At 43.9% G+C, this 15,214-nt stretch overlaps 1 protein-coding gene across 2 annotated transcripts in view; it reads left to right on the plus strand.

The window, feature by feature from the left end:
* The window catches only part of SLC17A7 (solute carrier family 17 member 7), a 768,585-nt gene that overhangs the window by 394,274 nt on the left and 359,097 nt on the right, over window positions 1–15,214 (plus strand). The gene's annotated exons all lie outside the window — the stretch shown is intronic.

Genomic DNA, 15,214 nt, shown 5'->3' on the forward strand with positions numbered 1-15,214 from the left:
AATCCTCAGCACCAAATACACCTTTTTAGCACCTGTGTCTTAGGGTAGCAAAGTCGAGAAGTCCAAGGCTTACTCAGGGAGGTGGAGTGCAGTTAAAAACTCAGAATTTAGTGAAACATCCAATGACATTTAACAAAACAGGGCCCAGCTAGTGTTTTGACTTAGAAAATAAAAAGTACTTTACTTCACTACACAATACAGGGGGCACCTCAGTTGGTGCAAAGTTATCAGATAATAATTACTGCGATTTAGATGTCACCTAGGTTGCACCAGTAAGACAGGTATTGACTAGTTTCACAATGCACGTTAGACATTTACACTCCTGAGGAAATTGGTGGCTAATGTTTGTAATGTACTTTTCTGGGCCCTGCTGACCCTTTTCCAAAGGTGAGGTTAACTCAGTCCCAATCAATCTATCATCTCTGAGTATCTCTCCCTTGAACAGTATCATTTCTGCCGTTGGTTGTCTTTGTCTGCAGCCCTGACCTCCAAGTTGAGGCAGGGGCAGCACCACTGATGGTAGTGTGTACCCCCAAACAGTCCACTTAGCAGGATCATGCTGACTCTGCCCTGACCCGGCTGATATTGCTGTGGTTCATATCTGGTGAGCTCACACACACACTGTTTGGGTGAACATGGACAGCAACACCACGAATCGTGAGGAGGCCGGGCTCGGGCTGCTCGGGTTTCAGTGAATCTTCATAGAGGGATCTTCCTTGGGCCCAAACACAGGCGCACCACCCAAACAAAGAGAAGACCCGGCTTAAGTTGCAGTGGTGATTAACAGGTGTAGGTCAATGACTCTATTGACTGTGGGGAGCAATTGTGGTCTGGTACAACACCCCTTCTGGCACACTAGTTCTTCTGGTGAGACCACTGAATGTCGTTGCAGTTTTCTTAGTGCCAAGTGGTCACAGGCATAATATCTTCTTTCAGTGGGAGACCTGTAGGGTATGCTTAATGTATTGCCTCAGTGCCCCGTAGTCACTGGCACGTTGTATTTTGAGGATTCTGTGGAGGTACTCGGGTCTCAGGATCACAGTCTCTGGCCAATTGATGTCAGAGTCACAGGAGCAGCTTCAGTACATCTGGCCTCTGCTTCTGGCAGTCCCTCTCTCCTAGAATGTTTTTCCCTTGTTCAAGGGCACATCCAGTACCACTCCTAAGCAGTTGGTCAACTCCTTCTTCTGCCTAAGGCATATTATCATGATAGCCTGTCAAACTTCCCAGGTTTCTGGTCGTGAATCTGGCAAAAGGAGTTATGAGTCAACACTGGAGCACAAACGCATATCTTGGTCGCTTCTGCTGGTGGACCATGAATTCCAATAGAGAATTCTTGGTACATTGGTTGGCATGATGCTTTATGTATTTATTTTTTGTCTATTGATTTGCTAGGTTTATATAGGGCTCCGTCACTGGGATGCACTGAGGCATTTTACAGACAAAAGGGAATTTCAATGCACATACTCTTTTTTCACGTCGTAGTAGTCCGTCGGATGTCCTGTCAGCGGGTGTACCACGAGGTACCAGAGATGGTTTGCTTGTCTGCTAGATAAACATGGGTGCTGCTTGTGATGGCTTTATAAATGATGTGGCTGGTTTTAAATATCATGCGGGCCTGCAAGGGGTGCCAGTGGGATTCAATTAGGACTGGAGTGATGTGATCTAATTTTTCCAGGCCCTCAATGAGGCGTGTTGTTGCGTGTATGATGCCCTTGAGGAAGGCCAATGTGTCGGAGGTCATGGGGCATGGCATTATCCACAAGCATGAGTAAAAGGGTTTATAAAGCTGTTCTAAAGTTGCTTTCTGGAAGAAATGGTTATACTTTCTTTTGAAAAACAGAGCTGCTAAGAGGTCATTGTTTTTGAGCAATGTGTCCCTTAACTGTGAAGTTGGTGTCCAGAGTAAATTTAAGTGACTTGACAGTGAACGTGTATGTCTTCATGCTGTCAGGCAGTGCTTGATGTGTTGCACGTCTGAAGCAGAGGATATTTTCAAATAGAGTTGTATATCATTGGTATATTCATGAATTTTTATCTTGTTAAGTAGAGCCCGCAAGAGTTTCCATATAGAGACTGAAGATGAAACAGGACATTATGGAATACTGTGGGACTACACAGGTGGTAGAGATCTTTGGAAACACAGAGGTGCCCAGGTGAACAAACCAATGCTAGTTGAAAAGATAGAAGGAGAACCAGTGGAGAATATTGCCAGTGAATCCCATTAAAGACTCGAGTATGTGGATGAGGGTGCAATGGTCGACTATGTTGAAGGCACCAGAGTGGTCCAACAATACCAGGAGGCAGGGGTCAGGGTCATCTTCATCTGTGGTCAGGAGGGGGTCATCTATGATGCATGTCTCTTTGCAAATTGAAATCCACATGTTTGGCAGGTGCACAAGCCTAGCTATTTTTAAGGCTTCTCCCTTCCTTCTCTGGTGAATTACCACTCAACGTCTGATATAACAGAATTTTTTTGCAGGTCTGTAAGTAATTAGAACAGAGTTTATCTGCAAACTTACGTTTTGGTCTCTGCTCCAGTTAACTTCTAGAGCCAATAAATCCTTTGGGGGCTTGTGTGCATTATAAAATACATCAACAACATAGATAAGATAATAAAAGAAGCAGGTAAGATAAGAGCACATAACATAACATAATTATAAGACTTGGTGAGGTCTGGCTCAAACGCAGCACCAGGAGAGACAATAGCAGTGGATGGGGAGAGGATGTGGCCAGACGGCTAGACTGACGACTTTGGTGCTGGAAACCAAGGTTCGAGCCTCGGGGTCGCGTCCACATCCTGAGGTTCTGGGCAAATCACTTAATCTCCCCGTGCCTGAATGTGTCCTTGTGTAACGTAACCGGTACTCATGTAAAGCGCTCCAATACCTTTGGGTCGCGTTCGGGCTACATAAATCTGCAACAACAACAAAATGGTCTGGAGCCTGGCTGGATTTGAACCTGTAACCTGTAGATCACCACATAACTCAGCAGCACATGTCTAAGTCTAAGATCCACCATGCCAGCTATAAATAACATAAGCAATGATACCAAAACATAACATGACATACCACGAAATAAAAGAAAACACAACAAAACATATGGAAATAGAAAATCCTTTCTTTTTTTGTCAAATAGAAAATCCTTTTTGTAGAGATAGCAAGTGGAATTTCCACTCACTTAGGGGCATATTACCAAGGGCCAGCGATACAAATATCGCCGCTTTAGCGTCCGTTTTTAGGGCGCAAAGCGGCGATAATTATATCGCATTATTTACAAGGACACGCTAGTGCGTGTTTCCTTGACTTAGCTCCCATTTTTCACATGCCTCGCCTCGATAATGACATGCAAAGTAGGCGTGGCTGTGAAAACAACATGGGAAAATATTGCGATATTAACAACAAGGCGTAGCGATAATTTAAGTCGCGCTAACTCTGCCTTAACTGAGGAATTTAACATCTGTTAAATTCCTGACTAAGGCATACCTAACATGGGAGGTGGATTGTGGGGCTAAGGCCACAGGGCCTATCATCAAGCTTATCACCGTTTTCCATGGAACATCGCTGGAAAACCAGCGATGTTCCATGGAAAACCCTGCTATTGCTGGAATATTTATCGCCATAGCGCTATGCGTTGATAATACAACGCTAGCTTGGCGATATATTCCAGCGATAGCCGGCGAGAGTAAAAGCTCGCTCAGCGATAATTATCGCTGGGGCTTGATAATATATCCCTTAGTGAGTGAGCTCCTGGCGCCCGCGGATACCAGATAGTCACACACCCAACACAAAGTACCATGCTAGCCACTTTGCACTGGGTACACTTGTGTTTATTGTGTTTAATGTTATTGTATCCCAGGGCCTCCAGTCCTCCGGTACCATTACCCTGGCTAATGTTTAATTCAGAAACCTCTCCGGGGGTCGTTTTCTTGTTTTATTTTCTTCGGCGCCGATGCATTTACATAGAATAAGTAAGGCGGTATTAGGCCCTTGTCCGCGTGATTTACTGCGCCGTTCTCCGAAGGCTTTTCCCGCGCCCGGGGCCTGCGACTGAAAACAAAATGGCTCCCAGAGGGGCCGGGCAGCGGCTGCCCCAGGTGATCAGCGCGGGCCTATCTTTCAAGGCCGCGAGATGGCGTCTGATTAAGAAGTATTAGGAAACACCCCGTGACCCTCTGCTGGATATTACAGCACTTTGTCAGCGCCTGACAGGCTATTCTGAACCAAGTTATCCATTAAAGGCTGCTGTGCTAAAATAAAAAACACAACCCGCGCTCTATCAAAATGTGGCTGGCAGCTTTGATTGAAGACAAGCGTATTTTTTCCCTCTGTGATCGTAGCGTAGAACGGAAGGGGGCGTGGGCGGGTTGACAGCCCTCCCTTTTTATGGCTGAGCTCCCGTATACAATTCTATTGCCGTTCTACTGCCGTCGGCCAGTTGTAAATCCCATTCATCGTAACACGTGGGGTTTGGACACTGGACCGAGCATGTTCAGAAGAAGAAAACGGAACAAAGGTGCTCCTCTGTTAACAGAATGACTGAAAAGCATAGAAACGATGAACAAGCACAGGCAACTCCACAATCCAACCGGAAGCAGCTGGAGTTTTCTTTAAAGTAGTTCATTAAGGGTCCAAAAATCCATGCGACAGATTCATTAGGCCTCCGTTTATTTTCCCTCTGTCGCAGATGACCCTTCTGGGTAATAATCCATCAGAGTCAGCTGCTCTTGTTGTTGGGAAGACCACCAGAATTTGTGTCTAGCTGCTCATATCTGCAAAGGTGTCCTATTTGTTCGGAGGAGCCTCCTGGTCAGCGCTTAATTTGAGCCAGTGACTCCAGGTGGGGCCTCATTTTTGGCGACCCCTTCCCTCAACAGATTTCGATTCAGAGCAAGTGGAAGAAAAAAAACAAAAGGAGTAAAGCACAGGAAAAGAAAGAGAAATCCAAAAAACAGCGAGGAAGGAAAAAAGCGGGGATGAAAAAGATCCTCAAAGAGTGAGACAAAGAATCAGAGAATGTCTAGTGAGGACTTAAAGAGGCAGGAGGTGGAATCCAGACTTTGCAGCCTAGGGGCCCGATTCACAGAACTAACTTAAGACAAAATCCTAAACTTACTACCATTTTCGTATTCACAGAAGGCACTTACTCATTTTGGTATTCACAGAAGGCACTTACTCACTTCGGTATTCACAGAAGTTAGGAGTCCTAACTTTAGGACTCCTAAATGCCTCCTGTGAATACCGAAAGTCTTAAAATTAGGATTTTTCTCAGTTTAGGAGTCCTAAAGTTAGGACTCTTAACTTTACTACTACTAAACTGAGAAAAATCCTAATTTTAAGGCTTTCGGTATTCACAGAAGGCATTTAGGAGTCCTAAAGTTAGGAGTCCTAACTTTACTACTACTAAATTGAGAGAAATCCTTATTTTAAGACTTTCGGTATTCACAGAAGGCATTTAGGAGTCCTAAAGTTAGGAGTCCTAACTATACTACTACTAAACTGAGAAAAATCCTAATTTTAAGGCTTTCGGTATTCACAGAAGGCATTTAGGAGTCCTAAGGTTAGGACTCCTAACTTCTGTGAATACCGAAATGAGTAAGTGCCTTCTGTGAATACCAAAATGGTAGTAAGTTTAGGATTTTGTCTTAAATTAGTTCTGTGAATCGGGCCCTTGGTATTTGGCACTCTGACCTTCGATAGTGCCACCCATGGATTTCTGTGCACAATTTTGGGCACTGTCACTTATTAATTTGCAAACTAACTACTACTTTTGGTCAAAATGGCTGAAGTGGGTTTCATAATTGTAAATATTTTTTTAAAATAGTAGGTGTTTTGCAAGAACAAAAGCTACAAAACCACGCTTTTAGTGGAGAGTTTATGAGTCGGAAAGGTATTTTTGGGCAAAATCTACTCCAAAAACTTTTTTTGAAGGAAATTTTGCCTGCAGGTGAAGAACTGGTAGGCTGACAAACAGCAGTTTGGTGAAGTTTCTTTTTTCGTCGAATTAGCGGAAGTTAAACCGGTGGAATTATACCACATTATATAACCTAACCAAGAACAACTGATTAAATATGAAGCAGTCATTTCTATACTACTATAAGGGTCGTTGTAATCTCTCCACAGGTTGGACCTGCACAACCTGTCACGTCCACGGTGTCTAGTTCTTCATAAGAGAGGAGACATAACACTTATAGAGCACACAGTCCAACCAGCTCGTGTCCCTGTGTGCTGTATGTTACGAGTGCACCTGTGAGGGTATCCAGGTGCTGTGTTTGATGCCAGTTTCATCAGTGTGCCATGTAGAAGCGAGTTAGACTTCCAAACTCTCTCCACATTAATGATGAATCCACAAAATACCTTTATCTGACCGCGTCTCTCTGAAGCCAATGGGATTAAGATGCACAGGGAGAGGGATTTGCATTTTTATCCTTCCTTGATACCCTCTTTGACACAGAATCAGGTTTATCGTTTTTTCTGCCTCTGATGTCGCATGGGTTGTGTGTCCAAAGCTTACACTGATCAATACAATTTCAACGATTGCATTTCACCACATATGTGCGTGTGGAGCCAAACCACGAATCCTTGTCAACACCCCCTCCAATCCGGGCAAGTATGATCATGTCCAGAAATATGTGTACGGTTGGCAAACTTTGCACTTCATGAAGCCTACAAACCTTCAACCTGTAGATAAATATATTTCCTAAAAAAACATTTTGCAGAAAAATTTTCCATCAAAGACATGTTTGCGAGATAATTCCCTCACTAAAGTTGTCTTTCCCTGCAATACCTACTTTTGCAACATTATTTCCCAGGTTTCTAAAAATATTTACCGCCTTAATGAACGTCTATGTGATGATGACGTTTGCAGAGGAAAACATTCACAACTTTGTACACTGTTGGGTAAGTAAAGGATGAACTGCCTATTGTCATCCAGTCCTGATGACCTCAGCACCAGGCGGGGTCCCAGGAAGCCATGGCTGTGCATGAGAAACATGAAAAGGCCTCTAGATAAGGGGTGTGCTGGCCTGCTTCAAGTAAAAAATCAGAAAAGAAAACACGTATAGGAGTACCTGCAATATTACTAATTCCGGGAGAAGTAGTGACCTAACGGCCAGAGCTGCTGTCTTTGGAACAGTGGAAATAGGTTCTAGTCCCAACGTCGTCATGGGCAAATCACATAATCTCCCTGAAAATGAAATTTGAACTTTTTCAATGTAAGCCTGCGCTCATGTGAAGGGCTCCAATGACCTGGGTCCTAGTTCGCGCTATAACAACTTAAAAATAATATTAATAATAAAATAACATCGGATGGCCAAAACTCCACCTGCACTGCCCTAGTAATAAGTGGTAACTCAGCAGGTATAGTAGCGTACCGTACCTTTGCTTCCATTAAATGTGCGAAGTTTTCAGACTTCACCTGAAGCGGAACGTGCATATCAGCACCGTGGTCAGCGCCTCCGTCCAGGGCGCCCATGTGAACTTCTTCCATTACCAGAACCTCGCAGATTCTGATGTGAACTTCTTCCGCTAATAAAACCTCGCAAATCTGTACAAAGTGCTGGTGTGAACTTCTTCCATTACTAGAACCTCGCAGATCTGTACAAAGTGCTGATGTGAACTCTTCCACAACTAGAAACTCGCATATCTGTATAAAGTGCTGATGTGAACTCTTCCATAACTAGAACCTCGCAGATCTGTACAAAGTGCTGATGTGAACTCTTCTATAACTAGAACCTCGCAGATCTGTACAAAGTGCTGATGTGAACTCTCCCATAACTAGAACCTCGCATATCTGTATAAAGAGCTGATGTGAACTCTCCCATAACTAGAACCTCGCATATCTGTACAAAGAGCTGATGTGAACTCTTCCATAACTAGAACCTCGCATATCCGTACAAAGTGCTGATGTGAACTCTTCCATAACTAGAACCTCGCAGATCTGTACAAAGTGCTGATGTGAACTCTTCCATAACTAGAACCTCGCATATCTGTACAAAGTGCTGATGTGAACTCTTCCATAACTAGAACCTCGCTAATCTGTATAAAGTGCTGATGTGAACTCTTCCATAACTAGAACCTCGCATATCTGTATAAAGTGCTGATGTGAACTCTTCCATAACTAGAACCTCGCAGATCTGTACAAAGTGCTAATGTGAACTCTTCCATAACTAGAACCTCGCAGATCTGTACAAAGTGCTGATGTGAAATCTTCCATAACTAGAACCTCACAGATCTGTACAAAGTACTGATGTGAACTCTTCCATTACTAGACCCTCGCATATCTGTACAAAGAGCTGATGTAAACTCTTCCATTAATAGAACCTTGCATATCTTTACAAAGTGCTGATGTGAACTCTTCCATAACTAGAACCTCGCAGATCTAAAGTGCTGATGTGAACTCTTCCATAACTAGAACCTCGCAGATCTGTACAAAGTGCTGATGTGAACTCTTCCATAACTAGAACCTCAGAGATCTGTACAAAGTTTTGATGTGGACCTCTTACATTACTAGAACCTCGCAGATCTGTACAAAGTGCTGATGTGAACTCATCCAAAACTAGAAACTCACATATCTGTATAAAGAGCTGATGTGAACTCTTCCATAACTAGAACCTCGCATTTCTGTATAAAGTGCTGATGTGAACTCTTCCATAACTAGCACCTCGCATATCTGTATAAAACTAGAACCTCGCATATCTGTATAAAGTGCTGATGTGAACTCTTCCATAACTAGAACCTTGCAGATCTGTACAAAGTGCAATGTGAACTTCTTACATTACTAGAACCTCGCAGATCTGTACAACGTGCTGATGTGAACTTCTTCCATTACTAGAACCTCGCAGATCTGTACAAAGTGCTGGTGTGGACCTCTTACATTACTAGAACCTCGCAGATCTGAACAAAGTGCTGATGTGAACTTTTTCCATTACCTAGAACCTCGCAGATCTGTACATAGTGCAATGTGAGCTTCTTAGATTACTAGAACCTCGTAGATCTGTACAAAGTGCTGATGTGAACTTCTTCCATTACTAGAACCTCCCAGATCTGTACAAAGTGCTGATGTGAACTTCTTCCATTAATGAAACCTCGCAGATATGTACAAAGTGCTGATGTGAACTTTTTCCATTACTAGAACCTCGCAGATCTGTACAAAGTGCAATGTTTACATTACTAGAACCTTGCAGATCTGTAGAAAGTGCTGATGTGAACTTCTTCCATTACTAGAACCTCGCAGATCTGTACAAAGTGCAATGTGAGCTTCTTAGAGTACTAGAACCTCGCAGATCTGTACAAAGAGCTGATGTGAACTTCTTCCGTTACTAGAACCTCGCAGATCTGTACAAAGTGCTGATGTGAACTTCTTCCATTACTAGAACCTCGCAGATCTGTACAAAGAGCTGATGTGAATTTCTTATATTACTAGAACCCCGAAGACCTGTCCATGGTGCTGATGTGTAGTTCTTACATTACTATAACCTCTCAGTTCTGTCTAGGGTGCTCATGTGTAGCTCCTCCATTATTAATTCTGTCCAAGTTGCTGATGTGCAGTTCTTTCGTTACTAGAACATTATAGATCATGGTGCCGATATGTAGTTCTACCATTACTAAAACCTTACTGCTCTGTTCACAGTGCTGATTTGTAATTCCTTTATTAATTGAATCGCGAAGTTCTCTCGAATGAGCTTAAACATAGTTCTTTCACTACTAGAACCTCACAGTTCCGTACAAAGAAATTATGTGTATTTCTTTCATTCTTAGAACCTCACAGTTCTGTGAAAAGAGCTGGTGTGTAGTTGTTTCATTAATAGAACCTCTTGGTTCTCTGGAAAGAGCTAATGCGTAGTTCTTTCATTACTAGAACCTCACAGTTATGTGGAAAGACATGATTTGTAGTTCTTTCATAACTAGAACCTCATGTATCTGTCAAAAGAGTTGTTGTGTAGTTCTTTCATTACTAGAACCTGATAGTGCTATCCAAGGTGCTTATATGCCATTGTTTCACTACTACAGGCCTCGAAAAATCATAGAAATGTTACCAGACCTCTAGGTCTAGTGACCTTGACCTAACTGTAATGCACTTGACCCGTTAACTGATCTCAAATGTTGTGATCCTAGGTAAATATTTTATTTTAGAAAGTCTCTTTTTCCTCAATTATCACATATGAGAGCACCTTCAAATATGCAAGTTAAGCACATTTGTTTTACAAAACATTTTTTGTTGTTTGATTTAATATACTAAACATTTGCTCCATGTATAATCGGAATCTAGCCCATATCTATGGTACACATGATCCCTGTCTTGTTTCTTGGAGCCAGATGTACAACCACCCAATTTGCGACTCGTAAAATTGCGTCGCTATTGCGAAAAATTGGGATGTACAACAGTGTCAGAGACACTGTTTGCGATTCCCATTGGGGCACTCGCAAATTGCGACCCCATTGGGAATGGCTGGCCCTCCCAGGTATGGTGGCCTGCTGGGCTCAGCAGACCTCCATGTCTGAAACTGCTTTTAAATAAAGCATTTTATTTCAATGCACCCCATTTTCCTTAAAGGAAAACAGGATTCATTTAAAAAAAGAAAAATGAAACGTTTTCGTTTCTTTTTTTAAAGGTAGGTAGTTGTCTGTGGGACCACTGGCTGCCCCTAAAAATATTTTTCCCTGCATGTGTCAAGGGAAAAGGTCCCCTGGGGACCCCTTCCTAATTGTGAGTGCATTACCACCCTCTAGAAGAGGGTGATAAATTGCGAGTGTTTTGCTACCACAATTGCGGTCGCCAAACAATCTTACATAGGGTTAAGAGTCGCAATTAGGAAGGGATGCCCTTGGAACGCCCCTTCCTAATTGCGAGTCGCAAATCCTATTTAGCAAGTCGCAAATACATTGCGACTTGCTAAATAGGGTTTGTACATTGCCCTATTAGATTTTGCATGCGCAAACGGGTTACAAATCCATTTGCGCATGCAATTCAGGGTCATACATTTGGCACTGTGTTCACTAATAGCATTTTCTTCAGAGCAGGGGCAGCAGTGTTTCTCACTCTGTGTTTCAAAACTCACTTTTAATAAATATATTACTAAAGCTGATGTGATAGCACACTGTCATTTACAAAGAGCACATTTTCCATTGAATTGGGCACAAACTTTCCCACTACCATGCAGTGTCACTGATAAAACTATACAGCGTTTAAACAATAATCTGTGGAGACTGTGCTTCAGCAAAAATATGTCATTTGCACATCACCAAGTAAAGAGTTCAGATTTGTTTTCATTCAATTAATCTTTTTATAGCACAGAATTACAAAATAATGTGTTTTCATATCCACTGAATTATATTTTGAAATGTGTATACAATTCATTTACAAGCTTTTTAAATGTTGTTAGAAAAGAACTCCCTCATCCTACAGCCTTTCATGTCACACTTTTTGTACAGCAGGATTGTCAGGCAGTTCATTTTTACAAAATCCTCTACCTCTGCTCTCAGGAATAAAAGTAAACACCAACCTCCAGGATAACAGAAGCAGCAAATTGTAAGAATACAGAAGCTGACATTTGACCTCTGTCTCTGAACAAGGAGCAAATGTGACAAAATAAAAACAAGATTTAAAGGCCTATTTATTGCTCAGTAACTTAATAAGTGAACAGAACACCTGTCCTGTATCAGCTCGCCGGATGGCCTACTACACCCTAACAATTGTCCTCCTTATAAAATCTTATTCGCCATAGCCAGTGGGCGGGTAGATTTCTTGAGGCATGTACTAGAACCTCATAGATCTTTGGAAAGAGTTGAGGTACAGTTCCCTCATTACTAGAACCTTGCAGTTCTGTGGAAAGACGTGATGTATAGAACCTTATATTTCTGCCCAAGGTGCTGATACATAATTCTTTCATTAATAGAACCTTGCAGTTCTGTGGAAAGAGCTGGTGTATAGTTCTTTCATTACTAGAACCTCGCAGATCTGTCCAAGGTGCTGATGTGTAGTTCCCTCTTCGTTACTAGACCCTCAATCAGTCAATTAGGGGAATTGTAAGCATGCTATTCACCTGTGAGGGTCTCAAGGCGCTGGGTAGGGGAGGGGTACGCAGCTCCGTTCAGTCAAAGAGCCAGGTCTTGAACGTCTTCCTGAAGATGTTCAGGGAGGGGGCGCATCTGATGTCAATCAGGAGTTCTCTCCAGGTATTGGTCGCAGTGTAGGAGAAGGTTCTTTCCCCTGTCCTGGCTTTGTGGATGAGTGGGGTTTCGGCAAAGGCGAAGTCGGCGGATAGGAGGTTTCTCTTGGGTACGTGGACGGAGATTCTCTCGAGGTATTGGGGTCCGTTGTTGTGGAGACCTTTGTATGCGTGGGTGAGTATCTTGAAAGTAACTCTCTTCTCGACGGGGAGCCAGTGGAGGTTCCGTAGGTGTTGGGTGATGTGTTTGTGTCGAGGGATGGCGAGGACGAGTCTGGCTGCGGTGTTCTGTATGGTCTGGACCTTGCAGAGCAGAGACGTGTTGATCCCGGCGTAGAGGGCATCTCCGTATTCCAGTCTGCTGGCTATGAGTGCGTGGGTAATGGTTTTCCTTGATTCAGGGGGGATCCATTTGAAGGTCTTTTTGAGGATGCAGAGGTTTCCGGCGTGGTCTGTGGGGGTGGGTGGGCTGCCAAGGGTGGTGGGCCACCAGGTGTTAACTCACGCAGAGGACGAGTGTCTGAGGACCTCTGTTTTCTCTGAGTTGAGCTTCAGGCAGCTGCTGCTCATCCACGATGCAACGTCCTTCATCCTTACCTGGAAGTTGAGTTTTGTGGTGATTGGGTCCTTGGTGAGGGAGAGGATGAGCTGGGTGTCGTTGGCGTAGGATACTATGCTAAGTCCGTGCTGTCAGACGATGGCGGCGAGGGGGGCCATGTAGATATTGAAGAGCGTGGGGCTGAGTGACTATCCTTGGGTATTCTGCAGTTGATTTCTGTGGGTTTAGAGAGGAAGGGCGGCAGCCTGATTCTTTGGGTTCTGCCAGTGAGGAACGAGGAGATCCAGTCGAGTGCGGTTCTTTTCTTGCCGGCGTCGTGGAGTCTGGCGGTGAGTGTGGTGGGAGACGGTGTAGAATGCTGCAGAATTTTGGTCAAGATGCTGGCGTGTTCTTTCTGTACCATGGTACTTTCTGTGTGGTATTTTCTGTCCATGGCACTGATCTCGTGTCTCAGTTGCTCACAATGCTGTACAAGGTGCTGATGTGTGGTTCATTCAGTTCCAGAACCTCTGAGCTCTGTCCAAGGGGTAGAATTCAAGGTACTGAGTTAGACTGTCTCACAGTGCAGTCCAAGGTACTGTTGTAAAGGCCCTCCAGCAGCGGCCGCTGTTCATTGGGTCAAAGGCACTCATATTCAGCTCCAATTACTCACAGAGTGCTGATTTTAAACATCGGGCCCTGACTGATCCATACAAAGTAACGCTCCTCAGTTCACATGGCGCCTGTGGCCAGAGTCTCATGCTCCGTCAGAGTGCTGATTTTAAACACCGGGACCTGACAGCTCTGTACAAGGGGCAGTTTTCAGTTCATTCAGTAGGAGACGTGTATGGATCTGTTTAAAGTGCTGACCCGGATTCTCTAGTAGTTCCGGACCTCTAGATGGAAAGGGGGCTCAAAGGTCGCTTTCATAGCAGGGCACCTTGTCTCCTAGTCTCATTAAAGAATGCCAAGGGTCAAAGATGAATGAATGATTGAATGATCATCTTGTAGAGCGCAAACTTTGTCCAAGGGCGTCAAGACGCTAGGAGTAGTGAACAGCAGTCGGGAGTAGTAGAAATAGGACAGACATTAAAGTGTGAAAAGCCATGTCTTTAAAGACTTGCGAAAGAGTAGATGCAACTTTTGTTAAGAGATCATTAGAGGGACAGTGTTCCAAAGCTTAGAAGCGGCGACAGCAAAGGCTCTTCCCATCCACCTAGTCCTCCTAAACCTGGGGACTACCAGCCAATTCTTATTGGCAGACCGCAGCTGTTTGGTGGGGATGTACTGTTGGAAGAGTCATTTGATTCCTTCTGGACCAGAATTATGAAAGATGGCTCAGCATGCAGACAACAGCGCAGTGCCATAGGCAGGTAGCCACCAGGTAGTGCCTGTCGATGGCCTTTAAGTATGGACAGGATGGAAATGCAGATGGCTGAGAAAGACAAGAATGCTGAAACTTGGCCTGGTCTTGCTCAAACTTGAGACCAGATGAGGCAGGAGCTGTGAATTGATAGAGTGTATGAAAATCATTTTGCATAGTTACATGAAATTCCAGAAAAAAATGCAAAAGTTTGTGAAATGCGAATCTGGTGTTTAGCGCTATATTTTAGTGTGAAAAGCATCCATGTATTCATTTTGGACACAAAGATGCAATTTGCATTACAAAAAACAGCTGCAGCCGCTGCAGGTAAGAGCAGTGGGGCTGACTGAGGGGATTTCGAGTGACGACCACGAGGGAAAATTAATTATTTATTTAATTTTCCAGTGTGGTCGTCTTTCGAAATCCCCCCACAGCCCCACCGCTCTTACCTGCAGCAGCCGCGGCTGCAAAAAAACTATGAAAAATACAAGTGCAGTGAACATTGCCACTCGCATTCTGTCTGTTCAAGTTGTGCCTGTGCTCCCACAATAACATTTTTACCTGAACAGGCTTAAAATGTGGCTTGGTGCCATGGTGCAGTTTCAGACATTTTGTGTAACAAGTGTAACACAATAAAAGCAAAATTATGCCAGTATAACAAAAAGATCGTCCTTGGAGCTGGTGAAAGCAGCAGAGGTGCCAGCAGTGCCTACCTTCAAAAACCAGCCTCCAAAGGCACCAGCCCACCAGGGAAATGCCAGGTAGAAAAAATGAGCAGTTGGTTCATGTCCATAATCTTCGAGTTTTTGAAACCAACTTCCAAAGGAATGCAGCAGCAGTGGCATACCAAAAGCCCCGCAGCCCCTGAGCTCCTGGTGGCCTCCTCAGCACAGTACCCTAGCCTGAGAGCTGAGTGAGTCCAGAGGGGGCTCATCCATGTACTTTGCAGGGAGGCCCCCTCAACTTTCGCCACACCCCTCTGCTGCAGCTTAGGGGTCAGAGAGGACAAGGGGTGTAAAATGCGGCAGAAAAAAGGGTGGACTGAAAACACAAAATCCCCATGCATTTTCCATGCACAAGTACTGAGATGTCCACCTGCCATCTGCTGCTTAGAGATAGAAAGCCACCTCTGAGGGTACCTCAG

Source organism: Triturus cristatus, chromosome 7, assembly GCF_964204655.1.
Source record: "Triturus cristatus chromosome 7, aTriCri1.1, whole genome shotgun sequence".
NCBI classification, from domain to species: domain Eukaryota; kingdom Metazoa; phylum Chordata; class Amphibia; order Caudata; family Salamandridae; genus Triturus; species Triturus cristatus.